We start from the raw sequence: 15,973 nt of genomic DNA, 5'->3' as shown, positions 1-15,973 counted from the left end.
CTAGTGTGTATATATATATATATATATATATATATATATATATATATATATATATATATATATATATATATATATATATATATATATATATATATATATATATATATATATATATATATATATATATATATATATATATATATATATATATATATATATATATATATATATATATATATATATATATATATATATATATATATATATATATATATAATGGCCGCATTTGGTAGACAATTTGTGCCAAAAAATGCAACCTTTGGTAGACACGGTCATTTGGTAGACAATTTCGTGTCCACCAAAATATTTATATATATATATTTAGCATTTGGTAGACAAAAAAGCAATTTTCTTTTATGCCACCTTCTTCTGCACCAAGTACTCTGTTAACACCAAAAATTTGAACTCTATTAGGTCTTTGGCTGCTGAGAAATATCACTTTTAAAAATGGTTGTTGTATATATGCGAAAGTCAAATGCGTCATCATTTGGTAGACACGGCATATATTTCGACTTTCATGGAAGCCTGGTACCTATAAATGGGAATCAACTTCGCCTTAAACAGTGCCTAATACTATAACATGGTAAAAAAAATATTAACATTCCCGTTATTTGTTTATGGCTTCCACTTAAAAATATATACTTTATACATTTATGCTGGGCGTATTCCACCCCATCCTGTTGGGTTTTTTTTAATAACTCGTTTTTGCTCTGATAAAAAGCAATTTTCTTTTATGCCACCTTCTTCTGCACCAAGTACTCTGTTAACACCAAAAATTTGAACTCTATTAGGTCTTTGGCTGCTGAGAAATATCACTTTTAAAAATGGTTGTTGTATATATACGAAAGTCAAATGCGTCATCATTTGGTAGACACGGCATATATTTCGACTTTCATGGAAGCCTGGTACCTATAAATGGGAATCAACTTCGCCCTAAACAGTGTCTTAATACTATAACATGGTAAAAAAAATATTAACATTCCCGTTATTTGTTTATGGCTTCCACTTAAAAATATATACTTTATACATTTATGCTGGGCGTATTCCACCCCATCCTGTTGGGTTTTTTCTAATAACTCGTTTTTGCTCTGATACTTATTGAGTCTTTTTATATTTATCTATTAGGCAATCACATGCTATTTTGTTAGGTCTAAGACCTTTCAAACCCTTGGATATTGTCTATTACTTAAAACTACCCCTTAAGATCATAATCGGGAAAATTTGATAATCTTAGATAGGATAATCCTTAGAACATGAAACTTACATCACAACTTTAGTTCATCAAGGGAAAATATTCCGAAAATATTGAAGACGTGCTTAATCCAATTTTTAATATTTTTGGATTTAACCCAAAATCCTGGAAAATCGGATTTTCGTGCAATTTTGTATTTGGTATTTCATGCTTCACAAAAAATGTGCTCACATAAGTAAACAAGTTTTGCTCCTATTTTGTTCCTTTCCTGACGTACACTATGTGCCAAATGGGATTTAATTGGACTCTTCCTAGTCATAACATGATTGAAATATTCCCAGACTGAATAGTGTTAAATTGCCCCCTTAACTGCAAAAATCGAACTTGCATTTAAATTACTTTATTCTTTAGGGAATTATTGTTAGTTTGTGATTTTTTTATTTTTTTTATTCGGACATTTATCGATAAAATTGCTTAAATACAATATCACCTATGGATCCTTCCGAGACTCTGTATAGGCTAGCTTAACGATTGGTCCTCCCGTTTGTAAGCAGATCGCTGCCTTGAAAGGTGGACCAGAGCATTAAAAGATTGGACAGCCTAACTATAAGCGCGTGCGCCCGTTGTTTGAAAAAGGGTCACAAATTTTAACTGTTAACCATTGTCGTTATGCGAGTTTTTGAATAAATGAATTCAAAGTGGAAGATGGGTCAGAACATCGTCACTACTTTTAATTTTTAGCTCTCTACTTAATACTTAATTTGCCGTTAATGTTTTAAGTACAAATATTTCTAGCTCAGAAAGATGCCTTTATAAAAACCTAACCTGACCTAAATTTTTTCAACTAGCTTCGAAGATCTCACTTTTGTTTTAGTCACAGAAATAAATTAAGCAACTTGAACTGAACTTAATACATTTCAGTTACTTAAATAAACGTCCGGAAAAAGCAACTCTTCTATGGAACCATTTGAAGAGGACATATATACTTGTTTTGACCTTTTTACGTTTCAAGACCTTTACTTTTGTAATATTTGTTTTTGATAAATTTGACATGTTAAGCGTTTCATCACGGTTTTGTTGAAATGTAAACTTTATATATTTGCAGAGTTGCTTCGACTGCTCCAATAACTTTATGACTCTATGACTCTAAAATTTACAAGACGTTCTCCTATTTATATATTAAAGATAAGATACTTTAGAATGTTCTAGTATATTCCAGATGTTCTATATTTACTATTAGTAGTTTCTAGTATAGTTATCTTATTTCTGGAATATTCTCCAATGTCCCTTATATTTCTAGATAGTACACAAGGTTCTAGAATGTTCTTGCGGCAAGAGTGCCTATTTTCAACACTCCTCCTCACTCGCAGTCCGTAAGGTTCTTCAATCCGATCATCGTTCGCAACTTATCAAACTGTACTCGTCCGATTCCTTTCGTCATTATATCTGCGATCATATCTCCATATCTTTGATTGTATCCTTGTGCAACCAATCTTGCTTTGTATCGTTCCACATTCCCATCAGAGTCTTGTTTCTTTTTGTATACCCATTTGCTGCCAACAACTTTTCTGTTTGGAGGTAATTCAGTCAACTCCCATACTTCGTTTTTGTGTAGAGAATCCAATTCGGCTTCCATTGCTTGCATCCACTTGTCTGCATCATGTCCTTTGATTGCTTTAGAAAATGTATTTGGATCTTCTTCTTGAGTGATGTATACCCATTCTCCGTAACGATCAGGAGGCCGTCGTTCTCTTACTTGTCGCTCTTGCTCCTCCTGTATTTGATTATCTGTGTTTTCTTCACGAGGTTGTAATTCGATCTCTACTTTTGGTTCGTCTATGTCACGGTCGTCTTTCAATTCACCACAGATTTCATTGAATGTCACATTTCGGCTGTAAAAGACTCTCTTCTTGTCGTTGTCATATAGACGATATCCCTTGATTCCATCACCGTATCCAAGAAATACACTCTTCTTGGTTTTTGAATCAAGTTTCTTTCTTTCATCTTGTGGTACGTGAGCATACGCATCACATCCGAAAATTCGTAGATTTTCGACATTTGGTTTCTTTCCAGTTAATACTTCAAAGGGTGTCTTCCCTTTAACTGCTGTCGTTGGACATCGGTTACGAAGGTACGTTGCTGTAGCCAAGGCTTCGGCCCAAAATCGTTTTGGTAACTTTGAATCTGCTAACATTGATCTTACAGATTCCATGAGTGTTCTGTTCATCCTCTCTGCAACTCCATTTTGTTGCGGTGTTTTCGGAATTGTCAACTCATGATTAATACCTTCTTTCTTCAAATAGTCTTCGAACTCTTTGGATGTATATTCTCCACCATTGTCAGTTCTAAACGTTTTTATCTGAATTCCAGTCGATTTTTCCACAGTTGCTTTCCATTCTTTAAAATTCTCAAACACTTCACTTTTGTGTTTCATGACATATACCCATACGTATCTTGATTTATCGTCAATGAATGTAACAAAATATTCTGCACCACTAAGTGATTTTGTTTCTATCTTTCCACAAACGTCGCTATGGATTATACCAAGGAGATTTTTCGATCGATCTCCTCCTGTCTTCGGAAACGGTATTTTGCTTTGTTTCCCATCAATGCACGGTTCACAAAATGTCGGTTTCTTTGTTGCATCATAATCAAACCCTTTAACAAGTTTGTCCCTTGCCAATCGTTTAAGATTCTGCACGCCGAGATGACCGTATCTTCTATGCCAAATTTCTTCCTTTGTTGTAGCGTTATTATCACATTTCATAACTGTGTGATTCTTCTTATTTCTCAATCCATTACAGTTGAGATGGTAAAGGTTGCCATGCTTTGTTGCTGTACCAATGATTCCGTGTTTCGCATCCACGATGTCACATTTGAAATCTTCAAACTGAAACTTCTTTCCATTTGTTGCAGCTTTTGATACACTAAGTAAATTGTACGAAAGTTGTGGTACAAATAAGACATCAGATAACTTGCATACAACGTTTCTGTTTTCTGAAATGTTCATTTCCAAGGTTACTGTTCCTTTTCCAATTGCTTGTACTGAATATCCATCACCGACAGTGATATCTTGTGGTATTTCAAGTGACGAAATTTCTTCGAACAATTCCTCTTCGTTACACATGTGACATGTTGCGCCTGAATCAACTATCCAGTTACTTTTTCCTTTGACTGCCAAAGTATTTTCAGCAACTAAACTGATGATTTCTTCGTCATCATCTTCTTCTTCTTCAGCCGTACACACATTTTGCGGCTTCATTCGATTTTTACCGTACGTCGAAGGAGTCTGTCTCTCGAACTTCTTCGTTAATTCTTTGCAATATCGTTTCACATGACCAATCTTTCCACAGTGATAACATCTGGGTCCCTTTCTTGGCTTTCCATGATTCGATGTCATTGCTTTGACATTCGTTTCCAAAGTGTCCTTATCTTTCCGCTTGCTTTCCTCGTGTAACAATCGTTCAGTTACGACTTCAAGCTTCGGTACTTCAGCACTAGCCTCCAGAGCTGTAACTAGCATATCATACGAGTCTGGTAAGCTTGCTAACAAATGAACAACTTTACTTTCATCATCCAACGGGTCTCCAATAATTGCAAGTTCATCGAAAATTTCGGTCAAAGCTTTAACGTGCTTTTGAACAGATTGCTCATCTTTCAACTTCAAGTCATACAACTTCCTGCGTAGTGTCAATTTATTACTCCATGTCTTCTTTTGGAACTGGTCTGCCAACTTCTTCCAAACCTCAGTAGGATCTTCTGGATCTGGTCCAAGCAGGTATAACAGCGTTGGTTCCACCGACAAAACAATCGTTGCTAACGCACGATCTCTATGCAAATTAAATTTCGGAATTTCTCTCTCTTCAGTTGGAGCATTTTCTCTTCCATCAACAATTCCCCAAAGTCCATCTTTGATTAACGCCATTCTACACTGTACCTTCCAGGTAGCATAGTTTGTTCCATTCAATGGTTTTATCAATACTTTGGTGCTTTCCATCGCCATTTGTTCCGTATTCAACTAATCCGGATAATCCGTTTCAGGTTTCCACAATACGATTTTTCGTGCGAACTTTACACCAATCCAAACCAAAATCAAAACAAACTCGTCGGACACACAAGATGGCTTCTTCTTCTTGAATATTATTTCTGTAAATATTCAATCTTCTTGGGCATAGACTGGGCCCATAACCTGTTGAAATGTAAACTTTATATATTTGCAGAGTTGCTTCGACTGCTCCAATAACTTTATGACTCTATGACTCTAAAATTTACAAGACGTTCTCCTATTTATATATTAAAGATAAGATACTTTAGAATGTTCTAGTATATTCCAGATGTTCTATATTTACTATTAGTAGTTTCTAGTATAGTTATCTTATTTCTGGAATATTCTCCAATGTCCCTTATATTTCTAGATAGTACACAAGGTTCTAGAATGTTCTTGCGGCAAGAGTGCCTATTTTCAACAGGTTTTTTAAATCATGTATAAATCTTAAGCAAATCAAATCAAATATAAGATTTTGGTTTAAAACGTTGATCATGCGGAAGCAGAAAATATTCAACTAACTAAGCCAACTGTACTATGTTGTTCTAACCAATTTCATTGTTTCTCTTTTGATTATTTTTAAATGACGCGCTATCTATGGTAAACTCTACTAAAATACATTCACTATTTATTAACCAAACTTGTTGAATGCAGATTCTACAGTTAATTTTATAACGTAGCTAGTCTATATTTTTATTTAAATAGGCCATGGCTTTAAACATTCAAACTTTTCCACGAAATAAATCTAAACGGAGTAACAACACTAGCTGCGTAGCCTGTGCTTTTATTAAAAACAAGGTTGTATATATACGATAAATAATTCCTAATTTCATGTTTTTAAAACTTTAATTTACCAATATTTTTCTTAACTACAACTCAGTATAGGTAAATTAAAATGCAGTAACTTGTTTGATATTCAAAATTTCCTGCTTTGGCGACGTTATTGTCACAGTCAAACCGCTTACGAGCATAACTTTTAAACACTTACGAGCGTAACTTCAAAATTATCAAACAAACTGCTATAACAGATTATTTATATGCATTATTGTCTTGAAAATTTCACACTTTATTATAATTTTGGTGAGGATCTCAAATATTTTATCCATTTTACTGTTAAATACTTTTAAAAAAACTGGGATATAACAAAGAGAATAAATATAAAAATACGGTCAGTGTCTATTAATTTTTAAAAATTAAACTTAATAAAACTGTTTTGTCACTGCTTTAGTTTAAAGGCGTAGCCAAAGTCTATTGCTTATATCATTGGAGTTATTTTAATAAAAGCGCTCAATCTGGCATATACAGCCGATTCACTGGTTTAGTTTCTATAATAATTGTCATTGTCCGTCTGTCGGTCAAAACTGGATTAGACTAAACCACGTACTAAATCTTCAAGCGACAAGTAACAAATGACAGAGATCTTGCTGTCGCGTTGAATTGCTTTCTAATTTTTGTAATATACAATTAATATTTCAGCACGGTCTTAAACTGGATCTTGACAAATGTTAACTAAATGACAGTTTTCTCTCTTTTCAAACTAAATATTATGGACAGAAATATAGAACATCATAATGGAAAAAAAACAAGACACTAAGCGAGCAATGGTGAGAAGTTCCAGATTGCCAGATATTTTCACCTAGACTGAACTCCAAATTTGTGTTCCCAATAAAGTATCGGTTGCCTAGGTAAAAAATATCTGCCAATCTGGAACTTCTCACCATTGCCTTAACAAATAAATTTAAACGCGCACAAAGACGATTAATAAGTGCGTGTTATTGTCGAATTTCCACATTTTCAAAAAGCCATCCATACAGCATTTATTGTTTTCCACGGCGAAACGGCTATTTACAAATTTTAGAACAAGGAAAAAATATTCGGAACTATAAACGCTCCTTCAAGGTTGATGTTGTTGTGTTGGTATCGGAGATTGGAAGATGTACATGTTATCTTTTCTTACGACAATTGAACAAACTATAATGATGAGAAATTGTAATGGGCAACGAACACTCTATTTCAAATTGGTTTTACTTGTTGATGTTAGTGAAGGATAATGCCCCAGCGAACCAAGAAAAATAGTCTTCTTTAACTTTTTATGCATTAACTCTGTGCAGGAGTTCATGTACCTTAGATGGAGAAGACATTTCGAAGGAAGCCATAATGTTATTGCTGTTCGTAGGCAACACATTGGAGTGAGCATTGGGATCTCTTCCCAGTTGTGATTTATTATAGTAAGCTGTTTTCTTGCTGAGAACACCACTCTTTTCACTAATTGGACTAATGCCTAGTGTCGTAAAATAGGAAGTATTTTCAGTTTGTGCTGCTTATGGTAGTGGTTTGTAGTCCTTTAGCTCTACGTGTTTTTATTTTGCACATTTCCTGGTTAAATCTTCTGACATTGTGTAATAAAACCATAATTTTTACACAAAGTCAAAAATTATAAGTATGGTTAATTTGTCAGATGTGTCAGAAAGTATAGGCTCCAAAATGGAGCCTTGGTAGACAATCAGAGGAAAATTACATTTTGCCGTACTATCTAATAACTTAAAATTTATATCAACAAAAATGCAGCATTTGGTGGACAATGGATGATAGATTGTGGCGTTATAAGACAATTTTAAAAATTATAGGCATAAAAATGCTGCATTTGGTGGACAATCAGAAAAAAATTGCATGTTGCGGTATAATCTAATACTCCAAAATATATGTAAACAAAAATGCAGCATTTGGTGGACACTAAGTGAAATAATGTATTTGGACGGGATTTTTTCATATTTAAAACATCTATATATACAAAAATTGAGCATTTGGTGGTCAATAAGTGAAATAATGTGCTTTTATTGCACAATATCAAATATTATAGGCTCAAAAATGGAGCATTTGGTAGACAATCAGAGAAAAATTACATTTTCCGTACAACTTAATGACTTAAAATTTATATCAACAAAAATGAAGCATTTGGTGGACAATGGATGATACATTGCGGCGTTATAAGACAATTTTAAAAATTATAGGCATAAAAATGCAGCATTTGGTGGACAATCAGAAAGAAGTTGCATGTTGCGGTATAATCTAACATTTCAAAATTTATATAAACAAAAATGCAGCATTTGGTGGACACTAAGTGAAAAAATGTGGTTTCATTACATAGAATCAAAAATTATAGGCACAAAATTAAAGCATTTGTTAGACAATCTGAGGAAAACTACATTTTGCCGTACTATCTAATAACATAAAATTAATATGAACAAAAATGCAGCATTTGGTGGACAATGGATGATAGATTGTGGCGTTATAAGGCAATTTTAAAAATTATAGGCACAAAAATGCAACATTTAGTGGACAATCAGAAAAAAATTGCATGTTACGGTATAATCTAATACTTCAAAATTATATATAAACAAAAATGCAGCATTTGGTGGACAATGGATAATAGATTGTGGCGTTATAAGACAATTTTAAAAATTATAGGCATAAAAATGCAGCATTTGGTGGACAATCAGAAAAAAGTTGCATGTTGCGGTATAATCTAACATTTCAAAATTTATATAAACAAAAATGCAGCATTTGGTGGACACTAAGTGAAAAAATGTGGTTTCATTACATAGAATCAAAAATTATAGGCACAAAATTAAAGCATTTGTTAGACAATCTGAGGAAAACTACATTTTACCGTACTATCTAATAACATAAAATTAATATGAACAAAAATGCAGCATTTGGTGGACAATGGATGATAGATTGTGGCGTTATAAGGCAATTTTAAAAATTATAGGCACAAAAATGCAACATTTGGTGGACAATCAGAAAAAAATTGCATGTTGCGGTATAATCTAATACTTCAAAATTATATATAAACAAAAATGCAGCATTTGGTGGACAATGGATAATAGATTGTGGCGTTATAAGACAATTTTAAAAATTATAGGCACAGAAATGCAGCATTTGGTTGACAATCAGACAAAAATTGCATGTTGCGGTATAATCTAATACTCCAAAATTTATGTGAACAAAAATGCAGCATTTAGTGGACACTAAGTGAAAAAATGTGGTTTCATTACATAGAATCAAAAATTATAGGCACAAAAATGCAGCATTTGGTGGACAATCAGAAAAAAATTGCATGTTGCGGTATAATCTAATACTTCAAAATTATATATAAACAAAAATGCAGCATTTGGTGGACAATGGATAATAGATTGTGGCGTTATAAGACAATTTTAAAAATTATAGGCATAAAAATGCAGCATTTGGTGGACAATCAGAAAAAAGTTGCATGTTGCGGTATAATCTAACATTTCAAAATTTATATAAACAAGAATGCAGCATTTGGTGGACACTAAGTGAAAAAATGTGGTTTCATTACATAGAATCAAAAATTATAGGCACAAAATTAAGGCATTTGTTAGACAATCCGAGGAAAACTACATTTTGCTGTACTATCTAATAACATAAAATTAATATGAACAAAAATGCAGCATTTGGTGGACAATGGATGATAGATTGTGGCGTTATAAGGCAATTTTAAAAATTATAGGCACAAAAATGCAACATTTGGTGGACAATCAGAAAAAAATTGCATGTTGCGGTATAATCTAATACTTCAAAATTATATATAAACAAAAATGCAGCATTTGGTGGACAATGGATAATAAATTGTGGCGTTATAAGACAATTTTAAAAATTATAGGCACAGAAATGCAGCATTTGGTTGACAATCAGACAAAAATTGCATGTTGCGGTATAATCTAATACTCCAAAATTTATGTGAACAAAAATGCAGCATTTAGTGGACACTAAGTGAAAAAATGTGGTTTCATTACACAGAATCAAAAATTATAGGCACAAAAATACAGCATTTGGTCGACAATCAGACAAAAATTGCATGTTGCGGTATAATCTAATACTCCAAAATTTATATAAACAAAAATGCAGCATTTGGTGGACACTAAGTGAAAAAATGTGGTTTTGTTACAGAATCAAAAATTATAGGCACAAAATTGAAGCATTTGGTAGACAATCTGAGAAAAATTACATTTTGCCATACTATCTAATAACTTAAAATTAATATGAACAAAAATGCAGCATTTGGTGGACAATTGCGGCGTTATAACACAAATTTGAAAACTAGGCACAAAAATGCATTATTTGGTGGATATTCAGACGAAAATTGCATGTTGCGGTATAATCTAATACTTCAAAATTTATGTAAACAAAAATGCAGCATTTGGTGAACACTAAGTGAAATAGTGTATTTTGACGGGATTTTTTGATATTTAAAACATCTATATATACAAAAATTGAGCATTTGGTGGGCAATAAGTGAAATAATGCGCTTTTATTGCACAATATCAAATATTATAGGCTGAAAAATGGAGCATTTGTTAGACAATCAGAGGAAAATTACATTTTGCAGTACTATCTAATAACTTCAAATTTATATCAACAAAAATGCAGCATTTAGTGGACACTCAGTGAAATAGTGTATTTTGACGGGATTTTTTGATACTTAAAACATCTATATATACAAAAATTGAGCATTTGGTGGGCAATAAGTGAAATAATGCGCTTTTATTGCACAATATCAAATATTCTAGGCTGAAAAATGGAGCATTGGTAGACAATCAGAGGAAAATTACATTTTGCCGTACTATCTAATAACTTAAAATTTATATCAACAAAAATGCAGCATTTGGTGGACACTAAGTGAAATAGTGTATTTTGACGGGATTTTTTGATATTTAAAACATCTATATATACAAAAATTGAGCATTTGGTGGTCAATAAGTGAAATAATGCGCTTTTATTGCACAATATCAAATATTATAGGCTAAAAAATGCAGCATTTGGTGGACAATCAGACAAAAATTGCATGTTGCGGTATAATCTAATACTTACAACTGTCATTGTTACGACTAAATTGAAAACGCGTGCAGTTCACCACAAGTTATAACTTTTATTGGAAACTATAGCTATATTTAATTATCAATGACACTTAAAATATTAATGCAACGCATTATCAATGTAACATATCTATGCATATGAAATATACTTACAATAAGCAAAGAGTTAATCGTCCAACTTTAAAGTTTCGAATTATTTGATTAAGTAGCTATCCAGTTAGTGCCAAGTTTTACTTTGGAAAATTATCTGTTGAATCGGAAGGTTATGTTTAATATAAATAGAACTATTCGTTAGCCTGTGGAAGAACCCACGGGTGCGCCGGTCTGAGCCTGTGCTCAGATTTTTACCTATCATGAGATTGCTGTTTTATGACCCTTTTATGTGACACAAACAGAATGCAACTATTATTATATAGCTTTACTTATGAATAAATAAAAGTTTACAATAAGTTTAAATTTGCATTTTCCTTATAAATAGAGCTAGTCTGCTTCGTGGTTTGCTCGCCTGTAACGGCCAATTTGCTTCTTCTTGACGGGGATTGCTGTTGTTGCAAGTAACGCGCATTGATTAGTGAAACAAATTTGTGAACATTTTCTGGAAAACTAGTGGAGTTCTAAAATTTATCTTTGACTTACTGTTATTCACGTGGCAACGTTTTCTTTGTCGATTAAAATTTGAGACATGTATTTTTTGGAAACTTCAAAGGAAAAAGAACATTTTCACTTTGGTTGTCACAGACAGATAAACATTTTTTTTACCTTTGTACTTTCTTTCGAATTTCAGCAATTTTGAGAAAACCTTCTCTTTTGTAAGTCCGAATTTTGGTCTAGTTCGGTATTTTCAGTCATAACTTGGAAGAAAGAAAACAGACAAACGTTGTGTATTAATAAAATACATTTTTGCATTAGAATATTGAATGTGTTATGTAAGAAACTTTCGCGGAAAAGGAAATCAAAATAAGGCAACTGCAAATGTGTCCCCTGAGCGTATAGAGGACCTTCCATCTAGTGTGAATAATAAATTCATCATGTGTTAGTTTGTGTTTGACCTCGTATCTCCGAAAGAAGTCAAAACATTTTATTAAAATATAAATTTTCTCATCACATGTCCACGCTTTTTTGAAAACGTTGCCTTTAAAATGGCGGAATTGCTAATGTAATGCAAGTTACGACTACGCAGACGGAAGATATGCCTAATAGGTGCGAAAGAAAAACACTTTCATCTTTTTTACTTTCTCGAATTAAAAAATCGGAGAAGAAATTATAACTATTTTTTTAGATCCACCAATATCAACAGTAGATGTTTAATAATAACAACAACGCGGTACGTAAGAGATACAAAATGAGTACTATTTTTGTGCAATAATTCTATATATTCTTATTCCTGGATTACATTTCAAGAGGAATTTCGTTTTAAAAATCATTGTAAAGGAATTCGTATCTTGGAATGTCCTCATTTCATGGCAAAATTTAGACTTGGGTTGTTTCAGTTTTAGAAGCAATATTTAAAGATTGAGGCTTTTTTTATTTTGGTTAATTTGAAAACATCTGAGGCTCGTGTCTTTATAAAAAAGTGTGTATTCCGTGTAGTTTCTCATCATCGTAAATTCTTGTCATCGTATCAATTATTTTGCGTTATTCTCTCCTCTAGGCCTCGTGGTCTTTGAAAGAATAGCACTGGACACGAGAAGGCAATCACTACTTTAAGCCGCAATGTTGCTTCATCCCTGGACCTACATCACATTTAAGTGTTCAATTATGACTTTCCTGAGAGGCCGCTCACACGTTAAATTTCATCCCAGGATGAGTTTCGTACGCGGATGAGTTCATCTCTGTGTCTACTAAAAGTCCTCACAATGTTTACATGTTTAAAGCGGAATAAAATTTTATCCCGGGATGAGATCATCACGTTAAATTTCATCCCTATCCTAAAGACAGGGTAAAATCGTGTCTCGGGATGAGATTAAGAAAAAAAAACAAGTGTAAACACAATAATTCTTTTCACAATGTTCACATGTTTAAAGCGGAATAAAATTTTATCCCGGGATGAGATCATCACGTTAAATTTCATCCCTATCCTAAAGACAGGGTAAAATCGTGTCTCGGGATGAGATTAAGAAAAAAAACAAGTGTAAACACAATAATTCTTTTCATTCCGGGATGAGAATGCTGAATGTACACTTTTCACACTTTTTGAACATCATTTTAAATATAAGAACTATAAAATGAATCCGATCATTCTTTTTGTGACAATCGACGCAAAGACGTAAAGAAAGCATTTGGAAAAAATTATGAAGAGGTTGGTTGTAACTTTCTTCGTTAATTTATATATGAAATAACGAAATTCCATCCTAAATTTATACGAGTTCAAATATTATTCCAGCATTAATTATGGTTCTCATGTGTTTGTACGAGAAAGTGTTTTAAAAATGCACGCCATTTTAATGTTATGCCTGCTGTATGCTAAAATGATGGTGTCTGTTTAAATTGGTAATTATTGATTTTTTATAGGAAATGTTAAAAAAAAATAAAAAGTGTACTGATTGATAGCGACGCAAAGGAAAATGAAGTGAAGGAAACTTTGCCGATTGAAAATAGTGAGGATTACACGGCCAACGGCGAGCCACCAACCTCAATCTTGCTCATCGACATCTAGTCAATGCTTTGTTTCTACCAAACAGCTTCCCTCAGAAGAATTACATTGTTTCTATATTACTCTGCTAGTTGTATTAATAATACTATATGCAACTGTAACAGAAGGGATGTTATAGTTAAAATTGTTGATATATTTGTGATATTACACTACTTCTCTCAGGCGCCATCGTTCTAGGTTTCTCGTTTGACCTTTCTACTCACAAATTAAAAAATATCACTTCAAATTATCATACGCAAAGTTAGCAAAATTAATGTTTCATCCCGGGATGTGATTACTCATCCCGAGATAAAAATATGCTGATTTCATCCCTCGTTGAGGCTCACGTGTAAACACTTTTCGTTTCACGCCGGGACGAGTTCCATCCCGGGAAGAGATTTTGTCCTGTATGCGTATAAACGTGGTCTAAGTTTCCTGACAAAGACAATGTAATGTTTTATTGGTTAATCTGAGCTCACAAAATTATCGTTATCATCGTGCGTAACTTCTCACTGAAGATTATTATTGGGATGGTTTATCTAGCTTTCCAGATATAAAAGAAGACAACAGGCTCTGGGGTCGAGGTTATTTGACAGCCTACAGTAGTGCAATTAACTGATCTTAGATTATTTTTAACCGTAAAATGAAACAAATAAACAGGAAAACAAACAAATTTTACAAGGTTCTCATGTGGAGAAACTTGTAAAATTCGCAAATCAACTATTTATAAAAAATTTATTATTTGTTGTATCATGTGCAGCTGCGAAATGGAAGCGCCAAAAAGGAAAAGAAAAACGAACTTAAGAAAAATTCCAATATCGTGGACATTAAGATACTGTTTTGGGCCATTTAATAATTACTTCATCCTAGCGGGTAGATAGATCTTCCCGTTTTTTCATGACGTAGCGTGACGGTAAATAAGGGGTCGATAGGGAATAGTAATAATTAGTGTTTTAGTTTAGAATTCGAACGTTTGTAAACATGCATTTCAGTATAGTTTTGGCTTTGAACACTGTTTATTCGGGAGTAAAAATGGCGACTTCATTTGCCTTCATTTTCCATAGCGTATAAAGGCAGATTTGCTTGTCAAAACAAACACGTTGTTATTGTAAAGTGTGTGGCAAAACATGAGAAAGGAATCTTTCCCTGAGCTGATATCTCAAGTCATTGCTCTAATTAAAACATGGAGGCATGAAAGAAATGCTGCTTAGCCTATAAAAGGCACTATTCTATCGCCTTGGAAACACTCTTCAAAGAAAAGTAAGCGAATTTCATTTGTATTCACAATGAATTAAATTAACAATCTTTCATAAGAATAATAATATTATTTGGACCTCTTTTCTTTGCTTTTTTAGGTGCAGCGGATTTATCAAAAACTCCGGTTCCGGCTCCCACCTCTTCTCCCGTTAAGGAAACTTTCACAATTGATGAGGGAGAGAATTATAGGTTGGCAGAAAAAACTCCGTCCGAACAAAACAAAAAAAGCTGAACAATCAAATTAACATAGAAAATGAGATGTTGGTTGTATTGTATCAGAAGAGAGAACTCAATCAGTTGACCAAAAATGCTTAAAGTGGAACAAAAACACGTAAAGGAAACCTTGACAGCTTGAAGAAGAAGCTGGGAGAACTAAAGTTAAACCGACAACGCCAAAAAAGTACTAAAATGAACGGAAACGCAAAATTGATGCATTAGATGAAGTAACAAGGACAAAATCACAAGCCGTGTTTGCGGACACTGCCATTTATATTTTAAAAGTATCAAATCGAAACTATTTATTATACCGCCGAACAAAAGAATCGCGTGCAGTTGCCAAAGCTTTGAAAAGTGCGACCCCAAAGAGTTGCAGCCCGCCGGGTCTTACATAAAAGGGGTCTTACATGAACAACCTTTGAACAACCTTTTTAAGGTCATTGCTCACAATGACGAACTCAAATATTGAAATTATTTTTTGAAATTTTTTCATTCCGGTGAATTTTATCCGTGAAAATAAAGTCCCTTAAAAATTGGCCCCGCAAAAACTTACCGTTTAGATTTTTGACAATAAAGTACCGCATTTTCTTTACTGATTGTAGCTTCTTTCTAATTAACGGACACTACAAAAGCCGGGCGCTTTTTCACGGATAGACTTGGTTACGCCAGCGAAACTCCGGTCAACGTCTCAAAGAAAATTTTGTAAAAGAGCACACTATTTTCCGTCCATT

General features: G+C 33.2%; 1 protein-coding gene across 9 annotated transcripts in view; it reads left to right on the top strand.

Annotated features, from left to right (window-relative positions):
* The window catches only part of LOC130655469 (serine-protein kinase ATM-like), a 255,466-nt gene that overhangs the window by 1,757 nt on the left and 237,736 nt on the right, over positions 1-15,973 (top strand). The window lies entirely within an intron of this gene.

The sequence above is a fragment of the Hydractinia symbiolongicarpus genome, chromosome 8, assembly GCF_029227915.1.
Source record: "Hydractinia symbiolongicarpus strain clone_291-10 chromosome 8, HSymV2.1, whole genome shotgun sequence".
Taxonomy (NCBI): domain Eukaryota; kingdom Metazoa; phylum Cnidaria; class Hydrozoa; order Anthoathecata; family Hydractiniidae; genus Hydractinia; species Hydractinia symbiolongicarpus.
This window is presented reverse-complemented; position numbering and strand designations above follow the sequence as displayed.